Genomic DNA, 16,695 nt, shown 5'->3' on the forward strand with positions numbered 1-16,695 from the left:
GTCCCAGAACTATCTGTGACATTGATATTAAAATATTACAACAGTATATCAAAGATTAACATGGAATTGAAATAATTCAAACTATAGAGTTAGCTCTGTATAACACCATCAATAATTAAGAAATGTTTATGAAAGTTTTACATTATATACATATATAATTTAATAGGTTATGTTAGATTTAATAAAATATTTTATCACATTAGCATACAAGTAGGAATATACTTTATTTATTATAAATGTTGATTTTGGATCCAGAATTTAAAAATGCAGGTACTGGTATATGATTCAACTTATTTATTTCAAATATAAAAAATGTTTTTCAAAAATATTTTTGTGGTATATCTATTGGAGGTTTGAGCAGCATAATTCTTTATATAGTGCTATCCTGCAGGCTGTAGAAAGTTTAGCCTCCCAGCTACCAACCCTCATAAACACAGGAGCACCTTCCAGATATTATGACAGTCAAACATTCCAAGTTTTCAGTCTCCTCCTAAAACCCACCTTTTCTCTATTTAGAAGACTGGTTTAAAGTAGTAACTTAGAGGATTATGATGCTCTTTAACTTTATAAAATAAGTGAGTAAATTGTTTCTTCTTCTCTCTCCCACTTTTATTTCTATCTCTCCTTTCATTTTAGTAACTGTTATTGGAAACATAATAACTAAACAACATTTTTTCACAATATTTTAGAGCTAGAAAAATTCTTTAATATGTATTATCTTATTCAATCATTGTATTATATATATTAGGAAAGCAGAACATACATTATAATTCTCTTTTGATGTGTTAAAAAACACAGGCTCAGAGAAGTTAAACTCTGTAAGTATTATAGTGTAGTGAATTTGAAACTGCTGTCTTGGTTATAAAATTTAGATTAGTGATCTTTCAACTGCATCGGACTGAAACATTAACATGCCCCCTTGTCCTCAAGAAAACTGTAGTTTAAATGGGAAGAAAATATCAATCAACATCACTTTAGTCATGCATTTCATGATGCAAACTAATGCACACATCACCTACAGAAAAATGTTAATGGTTTAATAATTAACTGTTAAAGATAAAACTGGGTGATGTGGTTTTACCATTATTTCATTAAAAAAGTATTGAAGCCTAGTTTCTGTTTGGTACTCAGCTTGATGCAGACATTACTGCACATAAGAACTAACTTTAAATGGTTTCTGTAATAAATAAAATGCATTTGAGATACCAAGCTCTGAGGGCCTGGATTTCTCAAAGAGGGGAGGAAGAGAAATAGAGGAGAAATAGTTTCAAATTTATTTTATTGTAATGAAATCACATGCTTAAGCACGTGACTATCACATTAGCATAATGTTTAAAACAAATCATTTTTAAAGTTATTAATGCATCTTAGAAGTTTACAACTATAGTATTTTACTATTACAAGTCGGGCAATAAAATATTGGGTTGTTTCAAGGAATATAACTTATAAAGTTGTCATCATGATCGACCCTTGCAGTCATTTTACTATTTTAAATTCACGATTTACCATTATTTCTGAGTTTTATTTTTGTTATACAATCTCAAGAAAATAACATTCACAGAGATCTACATTGCTAATTGTATGTATCATTTCATAGTTTATGTTTAAATTTCAATATATCATTTAACTTATTCAGAATATTGAAGGAATAGCAAGAATATATATGTGTATCTATACATATACGTGTGTGTATATATTCATATCTATAAATTGCTGAGCATGTTATTTGATCAGATACTGGTTTAATTTTATCAATAAATTTATAAACCAACCAAAATTACTGTTTCTTGGTAGAAAAATTTTAAATGTATCTTGCCAATTTATGAGATATTAAAAAATATTTGTGAAGAAAATGAGACAATCTAACTACCATTTACTGTTATTCATTGCTAACAATTTCTAAGTACTCAAATTTATTTTGCTGTGCTCATCAAACCTAAAATTTAATTTGTACTTCCATTTGGTCACTTAATCCAAAGTTGTATTATTGTATCATGAGCAGGCATTTTTAATTTAAATATTTAGGCCTATTTCCAAATCAGCTAGAAAGCACCTTAAACTCACAATTATGACTAAAATGATATGCCATACAATATTATAATGAGAAGCTAGCCTATATATTTACTTATTATTTTATAACTGAATACAGTTCAGTATATTTTCCCAATAATATTTACTTATTATTTTACAACTGATGTATTATTTTACATCTGACTTCTTGCCATTACATGACAAGCAGTTATAGCCACTCAGTCCCTGGTCTTTTAGTGTACAATACATGTATAATGGTTGTGCTTGCTTGCACAATATTTTTTGAAGGGATGTTAATAGTTTTCAAACTTTAAAAGGACAGAGCACACCTGTAAACTTTCTAATTGATGATTCTGTTATGAGATTTGCAAACATGATGAACAAAGATAGTGTTTTAAAATATCTTCTTTGTTTACTTGTGCTAAAGGGACAGAGACAAGTGAAGGAGAAAGACAGAAATCTCAAAAGAAAGCATATAAAATACTCTTAAGAAAATTTTCCATTTTTAAAAGCATGAGTCAATGCCTAATATATTAGCTGAAAGTCTTAATAATCTATAGGGCAGTATAGACTGTAATTATGGTCTGTAACAACAAACTACATTATAATAGGGATAAAATTTTAATGTTTTGTTCAATGTGCTTATCACCCTGGGATAGAAAGGGGGAAGCTAGCTAGACTCAACTGCTTTCCTTTGCACATGAAGATGACCCAAGTGTTTTATTTCACTTGACACTCAATATGAAACCAAACTAAAATTTCTCATTAAAATTTGAACTTATGAAAGGTAGACATCATAAATTGGAGTGACCAGTAAAGAAATGAAATATGATTGCCTGGTTCTTGAACACGGAAGGATTTTTACAAGTGTGGATGCTAGATTACAGAACTAGAAATGAACATGAAAGCTTTCAGATGAAAAACATGGTGATGAAGAATCTAGAAATCTGATTATTATGGCCAAAACATCATTTCAGTTCTGGATCCAAAAGGTGGATCACTGGAGACAAAATTGTGAGGCAAGATTTTTAGGAGGGTTTTCTACATGGAATAACACAAGAGGGGTAATACCATATTTTGCCATGCATAATATACATTCATGTTTTTCTGCACAGTATACATGGGATTATTATTCCTATTATTATACTCATGGTATGTAATCATTATACTCATATATAATGCATATCCTTATTTTTCCCTCAAAAATTTGGGCAAAAATGTGCACATTATATATGGCAAAATATGTAACAAGACAGTATTGGGTATGTTCCCTCAAATAGTCTGAACATTATGTAGGTTCAGGGAAAAAAGGTGATCATGATTATTTAGAAGAATAAAGAAAGAAATTCTTTGTTTTCTTTAATCAGACATGGGTTAAGCTCATCCCAAGAGATTCTGATTTTAGTGGAGTGTGCATCAAGAGGTTGAAAATGTGGACAATGAATTCCACTCCACATAGGGGGTAAAATGATGCAGAATATCTTTGTTCCCACCGTATCAAGGTAAGTCCAGGTAAAATAGAACCCATACTTTTCTAAAGGACTATCAAAGAGTAGTGGAGGCTCCAAAGCCAAATGAGATGATTTCAAGAGGGGAAAAAAAGCTCTTCTTCAGATAATAGCCCAGGATGCTGCTGGAGATCAACTGCTGGGTTTGGCATTCAAGCTATTGATCAAGGTATTAGAAGGCAGGACAAAATGAAGTCTGGAATACTGACAAAGTGATAATTCACTCAGCCTAAGAATTCTCCCCACCCCAGTCTCCCTGAGAAGAAGACAACAAAGACAGGACTTAAAAACAGAAGAGATACGCACCATATTATGGAGTCCTGTGGTGCCTTTTTACCAATGAATCCAATGCGGAACCATGACACAACTATCTGCTGGATCAAACACTACTAAGATTAAGAAGGCAGTACATCCTCTCTCTCTCTTTTTCTGATATTTGGTATAACTGGTAATCTGTGTTCACTCTGTAATCTCATTTCCATGCATCCACTGTGATTACTGTCTTTTCTTTCTTTCCAATTCTTTCCATCTTACAAACTGACCTTTAATACTACTCAACTGCATGGGACCACCAGTGAATTGATCTTCATGTTTTCCCTTATCTTTCAACCCCTCAGATACCACTTTCAACCTTATCCAGCCCAGTTACCTGCACATATACTCTCAATTTCCTTTTCACCTCTCTGATTTACTTGCTTGGCAAAACCTCAAGCATAGCTAAATGTAATTCTCTGTCTATTGCATCTCTGCATCTAAGCAGCTAAACCTGAATGGGAAAACACAAAGGTGATAACAGGATCCCATTGTAAATTCATGAGTCCTAATGGCATTATATTATATTTCCCTAATGTATTTGTTCTCCTACTATACCAGAGAACTATTTCATACCTTCTTCTCTCTTCTCTAAGTGTGAATATTTCCTTCTCTTTATTTATTTTCAGCTCATGACCTCATTTGCTAATGAAGTAAAATATAATTGATAAAAGAGTTCACTCTTACCACCACATTTACCAATCTACTTTCATCTTGATCTATATCCTTTCCCTTCTTTCTTATTGCTCTCAAAGAGTGGTTACTGATGCTATCCAAGGCCAACCCTCACACTTGTGAACTGGATCCTGTTCTCTCTGGTCTAATCAAAGATGTAACTCTCTTTCTCTTCTTCTTCTTTTTTTTTTTTTGAATTTTCCTCTCTCCTGTATATTTCCACCAGCACATAAATAGGCTGTACCATTTCCTTCCACACAAAACTCCTGCAACTACATATCCTTCTATAGCTTTTTCTCCATTTCTTTGCCCTTATTTATGTCAAAATCCTCAAAAAAAGCTACTTATGCACTTTTCCAAATCAATTCCAGTTGTCCTTTCTTGAACCTATTCTAATCAAGCTTTTATTCAAACTACATAAAACAGATTTAGTGGCATTCTGTTATGACCTCCATTTGGCAAGTTCCAGTGGCCAATTCACAATGTTTATTTTACTTGAGCAGTTAACATCTGTCACAGTTGTTCACTGTCTCTTAGTTCAAATGTTTTCTTCACTTGCCTTCCAGTACAACACTTTTTCTTGGTTTTCCTCTTATCACACAAGTGCTCTTTCTCAGCCTCTAAGGTTATATGCTCCTCCTCTCCTTGACTTCAACAACTGGAAAGCTCCAGGGCTCAGTCTTCAGATCTTTTTTCTTCTCCATCTACACTCAGTCACTCATTATTACATCAAGCCATGTGGCTTCAAATTATCAGCTTTATGTTGACAACTACCCCATTTATAATCCAACAAAGATCTCTCACTAGAACATGAATCTGATGAAACTACATGACATTTCCCTTTGGATGTTTAGTAGGCACTTCAAAAGTAAAATGCCCAAATCCAAACTCCTGATTTTGACACTGCTCTTTGCTAGTCCTTCTCATCTCAGTTAATGGTAATTCTGTCATTTTAATTGATCAGACTCTAAACTTTGAAATCAGCTTTAACCAGCTCTAATGTTCTTCCCACAGGTATCCACATTTTACTCCCTTACTACAGGTCACTGTTCAACTTTCATGTAAGAAGAGAAGCATTTCCTGATCTCCCTAAATTTTCTCCCTCGTTCACTCCTCCCATCACCACACTTCCTTCCTTCATAGCACTTCCAACTACCTGATATATTACAGATCATGTTGCTAAATATTTATTTTCTGTCTCTCTCCATAGCATGAAAATGTAATCAGACAAAAACAGGAGCTTTGCGTTTTTAGTTCAGTGTTATAGCCCCAAATTTAGAATAGTGCCTAATATATATAGTGCTTTAAATTTTTTTGTTGAAAAAAGAAACTTATTTTAATAAAGACACGTTTGTTTTGTTTTAGGAAATTTGTAAAATACTTTGTAAACTAATTTTCTTTCAATTACATTGTGATGACCTTAAAGATTGTTAGTGTTAATTTGGTTGAGAGCAAGGGTTTTTTCCAACTTGTCTTACTATCCACATGTAAGATTCTATATTTTCTCTTTGAAGTACATTCTACAGGAAGGCATATATGTGGTTAAGAGGCAAGAAAGAAATATTCTAGAGATATTCTTATCCCTTAACTCTTTCAAAATGAGAGACTACATGAATTTACATACCATCTGAATATGAAAAGGCCTAGAGGTAGTAGGAAGATAATTAAAACCTAGATCTGACAGGCATGTAGAGGAACAAAGCAATTCTTGTTAAATTACAATATCATTGTAGTCTGGAGGGGTTAGAGATCTTGATATGATTATTAATATACACACATTTGATTTGTTTAAGCAATCACATAATTTAATGGCTGAAAAGCAATATGTTTTCTATGAAAAGTTCACCTAGCAGCCTTCTAGATTTAACAGCCATGGAACTGTCTATGATAAGAAAGATTAAGGCAATCATGTCTGAACTAATATATGAAAAGAATCTAACAAGAAACAATTATATATAAAGTAATAAACTCTATATCATTTAAATTTATGTGCAAAAATTGATGTCAAGATAATTTTCATAAAAATTTTATAGCCATTTTGTTCCATTGAGTATTAATATTATTATGGATATCGTTCAGTTGTGTTTTGTCTCTTATTTTCAATCTTTTGAAAATTGTTTGGAGGGGGTGGGGAGAAAATATGGACAACTGTAATTGAACAACAATAAAATAATTTAAATTAAAAAATTGCTTTCTGCTGATCTTGTAGACAGGAAGTATTTTAGGATGTACATAAACCATTGGTTTGACAATCAGTATTCAAAGAATAATACTGTTGCAAACAATTTTTCAGGGTAGCTAAAAAAATTATATTCCTTTTCTGTACATATTAGAAAAGCACTCTTGAAACACCTTCTTGGGCAGAAATACTAACTATAAACATTTTTGCAAACAACACTTACAATGAGGCCATTTACATTGATTTAACATGAACATATTTGCATCAATTTTCACATATACAAAAGATAATTATCTAAGAATTTATTTTGCTGTTGTATATAGACATTTCAATGAGATAATTTTTTTTAATATAATTGATCTGGTAGAAGAAAGTATTCCCTACTTTTCTAGCAGAAAGAACAAAAGACTTCATGGAGCTGAATTTAAAAATTCTGAATTTTCTAGCCTCTTCAATACATGGTATTGGGGGATCTGGACAGTTACATGCAAAAAAAAACAAAACTTGAGCACCAACTTACACCATACACAAAAATAAATTCAAGGTGGATAAAAGACTTAAATATAAATTGTGACACCATAAAAGTCCTAGAGGAAAACATCAGCAGGAAAATTCAGACATTCCATGCAGCAACATCTTCACTGATATGTCCCCTAAAGCAAGGGACATAAAGGAAAGAATAAACAAACGGGATATTATCAAATTAAAAAGCTTCTGTGTGGCTAAAGGAAACAGCATTAAAATGAAAAGAGAACCAACTCTATGGGAAAACATATTTGCCAATGATACCTCGGACAAGGGTTTGATCTCCAAAATATATAAAGAACTCACACAACTCCACTCCAGGAAAACAAGCGACCCAATTAAAAAATGGGCAAAAAACTTGAACAGACACTTATCCAAGGAGGGCATACAGAGGGCCCAGAGACATATGAAAAGATGCTCAGAATCACTAGCCATCAGAGAGATGCAAATTAAAACCACAATGAGGTACCACTTCACACCGGTCAGAATGACCATCATAAACAAAGCAACAAACAAGTGTTGAAGAGGATGCGGAGAAAAGGGAACTCTAGTACACTGTTGAGAATGCAGACTGGTCCAGCCAGTATGGAATTTTCTAAAAAAAACTAGAAATGAAACTGCCTTTTGACCCAGCAATTCCACTGGGATTATACTCTAAGAATCCTGAAACACCCATCCAAAAGAACCTATGCACACCGATGTTCATAGCAGCACAATTTGTAATAGCCAAGTACTGGAAGCAACTTAAGTGCCTGTCAGTAAATGAATGGATCAAAAAACTATGGTACATTTATAGAATGGAATTCTAAGCAGCAGAGAGAAAGAAGGAGTTCCTGCCCTTTGCGAGAGCATGTATGGGACTGGAGAGCATTATGCTAAATGAAATAAGCCAGGCAGTGAGGGACAAATACCATATGATCTCACCTTTAACTGGAACATAATCAACAAAAGAAAAAAGCAAACAAAATATAACCAGAGACATTGAAATTAAGAACAATCTGACAGGAACCAGAAAGGAGGAGGGAGGGGATAGTGGGGAGAAGGGTTTTCAGGAACTACTGTAAAGGACACATGGACAAAACCAAGGGGGAGAGTGGAAGCAAGGGAGGGAGGTGTGTTTGGCTGGGTTGGGGGGGACTGGTGGGGGAAAGTGCAGACAACTATAATTGAACAATAAAGTAATTTAAAGAAAAAAATTCCAAATTTTCAATTCTGACTTATTCTTAACTCTGTAATGTTGATGTCTTTTCTTTGCAGTCCTTATAGTAGATTACTTTTGAGTATCAGTTTCACACAGTAGTCAATTTATAATAAAGATTATGTAAAATGTGACAGGTTAAAATCAGGCCAAATGTTAATGCTAAGTAAAAAGGCCAAAATAAATATAAGAATTGTATCTTGGAGGCATTCTAGTGTGATTTACTTAGCAATGGAGAGAAGTAAACTATGATAAGGAGAAACAGCTATAAAAGTAATGAATGCTTCACTGAAAACTTAAGGTATTTTCTCCTCCCATTCACATCCTATGGAAACAAACTGACTCTCAATGAGAATGAATCGCATTCCACTTTAGACTGATGAACAACACACTTCTTTATGCAGCACACAATCAAGCTGTGGAATTCAATTCTGCAATATATCATTGTAGTAAATAGTTTAGCAAAATCCAGGAAAGCATTACATGTTGCTATGAATAAGAATGACATTTACAGCCATGCTAAGTAGGTCACAAAGTTTAAAGGGCTCTCAGACCTCTAGAAATGGAGCACAGGAGAATTTGTGTGAAGGTCAGAAACTAATGTTCTCTCCTCTGACATTACTGTGTATCACTCATGCCTTATGGGATGTTTATGTGGCTCTTTCTCAAAGCTGGGAATTAAGGGTATCTACTTGAATCTAAATAAAATAAAAGCTACTTATTTTTCCTCAAACTATAAATCTCATTATAATATAAATTATTGGTTATATTATCAATGACTACAATAATTCTACAAGATATAATCAAAGGAAAAAAAAACAAAATATTATCTTTACAGAGGAGTATAAGAATGGGAAAATTTGACAGATGTGGGAATTCAGAAAAGGAAAAATGGCTGAAAAACAACAATAGACTTTGATGAAAAAAAATCCTTCTAAAACAGCAAAGTTCAGTCATCAAAACAGTACCCCCAACTTATAAATAATTAGTATCTTGATCTGTTAAATTAAAGGTTAAGATAGCTCAATGCTTGAATTTGCTCCTCTCAGGCACTAAGACATATAAAAGAATGATTCCAACAATATTACTTACAAAACTCAAACTATAGCTAACCCAAATTTCAAATCGAGTCATATGGGGAAATTATTGTATACTGTTGCCAAGAAAAGTACACAGCAGTGAAAATGGATAAAGAGAAGCTACGTGCAGTAACATAGACAGATCTCAAAGACACCATGTGAAACCAAAGATCCCTTACAATAATATCTTTACAAAAAGAAAACAAAATTTAACTTAAGTATTTAAGAATGGTTACTTATGTGGTAAAACTATGTAGCAAAGCAGGTGGATGATTGCTATAAAGGACACAAGGTTGGTTCTTTTTATGAGAGGATGGTTGTCACAAGAAGGTGGTAAAACAGAGACTTTTACAGCACTGCAATGTTATATTTTCAATCTGGGTCAGAATTTACACTTATTCCCCCCACAGCCACAGCAAGTTTCCATCCTCTTCTGTCAAGCTGATGCCTGCAGACTTCATCACCTTGCCTACCTGGATTCTGGTGGGGTTTGGCTAGTGGAAGGCACCAGCAAGAATTTGCAGTGCAAGAAGAGAGAAATTTATGAGTATTTTTTCCTACTGCTCATTCCTGCTATTTTCCACCTCACTCTTAATCAATACTTATGTTTTCATGGAGAATTCCTTATGAACAGATAACAGAAGAGGAAAAATATGCAGTTTTGATTTAAAGGTGGGTGTGGAAGAAATGCTGGCAGCAGACAGAAGTAAAGGTTGCTGCTGTATTTGCTGAGTGGTACAAGTGGTAGCCTGTGTGAGTTCATCTCCATCGCCAACCCCAAATGCACATGTTTCTCTGACCTTCTCTGCCCTGGTTAGTGGCCTGGGAAGCTGAGCTCTGCTGAGCTCCCCTTCCTAGCTGCATATGCTTTGAATTCAATTAATGAGAGGCATCATACCATCTCAATGAGTGATCATGGAGTGGGACTAGAGAGATGCAGGCCATTCTATCTTATTGAAAATGGACTCTGGGGCTACATATCTAGCTTATCCCTGTGCACCACAGTTCCCGGTGAGTGTATTTTCCTTGGCATTAGGTCTCACTGGGATCCAGTAAAATTATTTTCATCCCTTTCTGCTCCAGACTTTGGAGTGATGAAAAGTCTGCTCTGCTGCTAATCTGTGGGGGTTGTGTCCATCCCTTGCTTTTTCCTTTAAATCTCTTAACCTGTCATATGGAGGTTTCTAAAAAAAAATTTTTAAAGTAACTGCCTATGACCCAGGAATTCCACTTCTGGGAATATATCCTAAGAAATCCAAAACGCTAATTCAAAGATTATATGCAATCTATGTTCATTGCAGTGTTATTTACAATAGCCAGTTCTGGAAGCAACCCAAGTGCCCACCAGTAGACAAGTAGATGAAAAAGCTGTGGTACATGTATACAATGGAATATTTCTCAGCCATAGAAACACAGCAAGTTTTACCATTTATGACAGTATGATTGGACCTAGGGGATATTATGCTAAGTGAAATAAGTCAGAGAAAGACAGATGCCATATAATTTCACTTATATGTGAAATCTAATGAACAATATAAATTAACAGACAAAACAGACACATACTCATAGATACCAAGAACAGATTAATGGTTGCCAGATGGGAAGGAGGTAGGGGAACTGTGTGAAAAAGGTGAAGGGGTTGAGAAGTTCAGATTGGTAGTTACAAAATAGTCACAGGGATGTAAAGCACAACATAAAAAACACAGTCAATAATATTATAATAACTACCTATGGTGCCAGGTGGGTACTGGAAATATTGGGGGGGGGGCACTTTGAAGAGTGTATGGTTGTCTAACCATTATGCTGTACACCTGAAACCAATACAAAATAATATTGAATGTAAGTGCAATTGAAAAAATAAATCTCTTCACGCCTCCCCAAGGAGCCTGTTATCTAATGTCTCTTCATTTGAACCACATGATGTAAATCCTGTTTCCTTTAGGATTTTACTGATACAGAATCTATAAAGTTTTGCTCATATGACCAATACATCAATCTTTAATATAAAGCATTGACAGTGCTTTATTAGTAGTAGTAGTAGTAATTAGTAATTAGTAGTAGTACTACTAGTAGTAAAGGTTTTCCTGGGATTCTAGAGGCTTGACTCTCACGGCCACAAAGATGAGAAGCTCTTATATCACAGAGCTTTGGAGCACTGGTGTAGAGGCCAGATAACTACTATAGTTAGTTATAACACAATGACTATTATCATATCTATATTTTGATGCTCAAAAATATTATAGCATGCAATGAGTTACTTTTCATAAAAGATGAGGTATTAAAAATACCTAAAATTGGGCGGTATAATAGAGCATAGGGAGGAAATAGAGGGAAAAGACACACGAGGATAATATTCTTGTGCATAGTAGGAAATACTACAATTTTGCAAAGAAATGAAGGACTAAAGGTAATTATATAAAAATACGACTATAAAGCTAACCAGTGGAACAAAAATAGAAATGCTTGTAAATTTCAGATTGCCCTGTTAAAAGGTGAAATTTATATACTGCAGAGTAAAATATATTTCTAAGAGATTTTATCTGTTTTCTTATTATAAAATTTTCTATACGAAGTTTAGAAGGGACTTCCAGCCAAGATGGAGGCATAGATAGACACACTGTGCCTCCTTGCACAACCAAAAGAAGGACAACAACAATTTAGAAACAAAAAAACAACCAGTACTGACAGAAAATTGAACTGTATGGAAGTCTGACAACAAAGGAGTTAAAATAGACACATTCATTCTTACCAGTAGGAGGGGAAGTGTTGGGCAGCCGAACAGAGAGAGATAGAGGCAAAAAAAAAGCGGTGGCTGGCAGACCCCGGGCGTGGGGCAGCAGATGGCGGACCCAGCGAGGTGACGGATTGTGGAGAAGTGTGGCTGGTGGACTGGGAGGTCCCACATTTGCACTCAGATAAACCAGGTGAAACTGGGGAGCAAGACAGACCATGAAATCCAGGGCTCCAGCTCTGGGAAATAAAGCCTCGAAACATTGACTGAAAACACCTGTGGGGGTTGAGACACTCCCAGCCTCACAGGAGTTTTCATTAGAGAGACCCAAGGGTCCTAGAACATACGCAAGCACACCCACATAGAAATCAGCACTAGAAGAGCCCAATTTGCTTGGGGGAAGCTGTGGAAGGGACTGAAATCCAGCAGAGTGAGGAGCTAGCGCCAATGTTCTCTCTTGACCCCCCCACCCCAAACAGCATCACAACGCAGCGATGTGGGTTGCCCCACCCTGGTGAACACCTAAGGCTCCATTCCTCACTACATAACAGGTGCATCAAGACAAAAAAAAAAGTGGCCCAAATGAAAGAACAGATGGAAGTTCCAGAACAAATACAACTAAGTAAGGAAGAGAGAGCCAACCTATCAGATGCACAGTTCAAAGCACTGGTGGTGATCAGGATGCTCACAGAATTGGTTGAATGTGGTCACAAATTAGATGAGAAAATGAAGGCTATGCTAAGCGAAATAAAGGAAAATGCACGGGGAACCAATAGTGATGGGGAAAAAACTGGGACTCAAATCAATGGAGTGGACCAGAAGGAAGAAAGAAACAAGCAAACAGAAAAGAATGGAGAAATAAGAATTCAAAAGAAAAATGAGGAGAGGCTTAGGAACCTTCAGTACACCTTTGAACATTCCAACATCCAAATTATAGGAGTACCAGAAGGAGAAGAGGAAGGCAACAAGTGGAAAACTTATTTGAACAAATAATAAGGGAGAACTTCCCCATTCTGACAAAGGAAATAGACTTCCAGGAAGTCCAGGAAGTTCAGAGAGTCCCAAAGAAGTTGGACCCTAGGAGGAACACACCAAGGCACATCATAATGACATTACCCAAGATTAAAGTGAAGGAGAGAATCCTAGAAGCAGCAAGAGATAAGGAGACAGTTACCTACACAGGAGTTCTCACCAGACTGTCAGCTGATTTCTCAAAAGAAACCTTGCAGGCAAGAAGGGCTGGAAAGAAATATTCCAACTCATGAAAGGCAAGGACCTACACCCAAGATTGCTCTATCCAGCAAAGCTTCCATTTAGAATGGAAGGGCAGATAAAGTGCTTCTCAGATAAGGTCAAGTTCAAGGAGTTCATCATCACCAAGCCCTTATTTTATGAAATGTTAGAGACTTATCTAAGAAAAAGAAGATAAAAAACACATACAGTAAAATGACAGCAAACTCACAATTATTAACAACCACATCTAAAACAAAAAACAAACTAAGCAAATAACCAGAACAGGAACAGAACCACAGAAATGGAGAACATATGGAGGGTTATCAACAGGGGAGTGGGAGGGGGAGAGAGGGGGGAAAGGTACAGAGAATAAGTAGCATAGATGGTAGGTAGAAAATAGACAGGGGGAGAGTAAGAATAGTATGGGGAATGTAGAAGGTAGAGAACTTATATGTATGACACACGAACATGAACTAAAGGGGAGAATGTGGGTGGAAGAGGGTGTACAGGGTGGAGGGAATGAAGGGGGAAAATGGGACAACTGTAATAGCATAATCAATAAAATATATTTTAAAAAAGGAGTTTAGAAGTATGAGAAAGCTTAAAAGTTATCTCATAAACACTTCTTAGAGAGAAATCATGTTCAAATATTATATATTTTTATAATTTATCTATTATACATATATACATGCACACACTAACACACATGTTACACACTTACAATACACAAATGCACATGTACACTCATGATCTTGCCATGTATACCACTTCAGAAACTACTTTTTTCACTTAATGTTTTATCTTGAACATTTTGCCATGTAATTAGATATTCTTAAAATGACAGTTGATGCTTCATAATGGTTCTATGAAATTATGTGAAATACATTTATTATAATGTCCTTTTAAAGCATTAACTTATTATTACATACTAGGTTCTTTCTATACTTAGAAATTTGGCAATATGCATTAAAAGTCTCAAGTGTGTGAATATTCTTGGTGCCAGTTATAATATTTATTTAAATTTTTGAGTCATTTTTCTTTTTTTATTTTAGTAAATTTTAAAAGTATAGGAAAGTACAAAAAGCTCATATTCCTACTATACAAAATTAACCACTAATTATGATTTTTCATGTTCACTTTATTTATTCTTAATGTAATAAGATCAGCAATTTATAGAGAAAATTCCATCCAATCATCATGCCCTTCCCATTACTTTCCAATTATCCCCAATGATACCAGTGTGTTCATTCATGTAAAAGTGTATTGAGGTAATCAGAGACATTGAAATGAAGAACAAATGGACAATTACCAGAAGGGAGATGGGAGGGGATAGTGGGGGAAAAAGAGTGAAGGGTTTTCAGGAACAACTATAAAGGAAACATGGACAAAACCAAGGGTGGGTGGAATCAGGGGAGGGAGGTTGGGGTGGCTAGGGCTGGGGGGATTGGGGGAGAAAAGCCAGAAAACTGTATTTGAACAACAATACAATGTAAAAGTATTAAAAAAGTGTATTGAGGCATTGCCTGTCTTTGGTGCTGAAGACATGGAAAGAAACAACATAACAAAACCTCTACTCTCACGGAGCTTATCTTCTAGTGGTAAGCTGAGGAAGTTTGCATAGAAAAAATAAAAATATAAAAAATAAAATAGATAAAATGTCAGATTGTGATAATTGCTGTGGAGCTAAGCATAGCAATGGATAGAGAGAGATGGAGGAATTTAGAATTTATATTTTTACATTTTTAACTATTGAGAAATAAATGACAAATATAATAGTATATATTTAGGGTGTTTCAAGTGTTGATTTCATGTGCATGTACATTGTAGAATGATTATAAAGATCAAAATAATTAAAACATCCATCACTCAGTTAACATAGTTATTTTTTTCTGGTGAAAATGCTTAAGATCTATTCTCAGCAACTTTTAAATATACAGTACAATCTTATTACTTGTAGCTATCACAGTGCACATTAGATCCGCAGAACTTACACTACTTATAACTGATAGTTTATATCCTTTCACCTACATAACTCCATTTCCTCCTCTCCCACTGAGCCCCCTTAGGATGGCTATTATCAAGAAGACAAGAAATAAATAACATTGTTGAGGATGTGGAGAAAAGGGAACCCCTCTACACTGTTAGTGGGAATGCAGATTGGTGCAGCCACTGTGGAAAGCAGTATGGAGACATCTCAAAAAATTAAAAATAAACCTGCCTTATGCTCTAGCAATCCCATTTCTGGCAATATATTTGAGGAAATTAAAATAAGTATCTTGAAAAGATATCCGCATACCCTTGTTCACTGCACCATTATTCAAAATAGTCAAGAGAGATTTTAAATAGAGTTTCCAAGGCAATTGATGAGATAAATGTCACAAAAAGTCAAATGTGTGAAAGACATAAGGGAAAATGAGTCACATGGCTATCTGGCAGAGGTCAGTGAGAGAGAAGGAGGAGGGAGAAGACATGAAGTGCAATGACAGAGTTGAGAATGGGTCTGATGTGGATGTCACTGTGGTTGGAATGAATAGTGACAGGGGGACAACAGTAGAAGATGAAGTGAGAGAGGTACTGAGGAGCCATATAATAAAGGACCGAAAGGTTATCATACTCTAGCTTTTACTCTGTAAGATGGGAGACACTGCAGTGTTTTGAGCAGAGATGTGACATGGGAACTTGTACATGAATATGTAATTTGAAATTCTGGTTTTTATTTTTAAAGTAATGACCCATATTTTATCTATTTTTCAAATGTACTTGGTTGTACATGTGTGTGTGTTGCCCTGTAAAAAAGTTTTCCCAGCTCTGGCTGGCATAGCTCAGTGGACTGAGCGCAGGCTGCGAACCAAACTGTCACAGGTTCGATTCCCAGTCAGGGTACATGCCTGGGTTGCAGGCCGTGACCCTCAGCAACCGCACATTGATGTTTCTCTCTCTCTTTCTCTATCTCCCTCCCTTCCCTCTCTAAAAATAAATAAATAAAATCTTTAAAAGTTTTCCCTAATATGAGGTTATAAATGTATTCTATTTTTTCATCAAATTGTTTTAAATACTTAAAAACTTTTATCCACCTAGAATGTATGTCCTCTTACTCCTAAGTGGAAATCCAGGTTTTCCAACATCTTTATTGAGTAATGTTTACTTTCTACAATGTTTATGATGCTACCTCTGTCATATACCAAGTGTCCATATATTCATAGGTATATTTCTTCACTCATAAT

This window comes from Phyllostomus discolor, chromosome X (genome assembly GCF_004126475.2).
Source record: "Phyllostomus discolor isolate MPI-MPIP mPhyDis1 chromosome X, mPhyDis1.pri.v3, whole genome shotgun sequence".
Classification (NCBI taxonomy): domain Eukaryota; kingdom Metazoa; phylum Chordata; class Mammalia; order Chiroptera; family Phyllostomidae; genus Phyllostomus; species Phyllostomus discolor.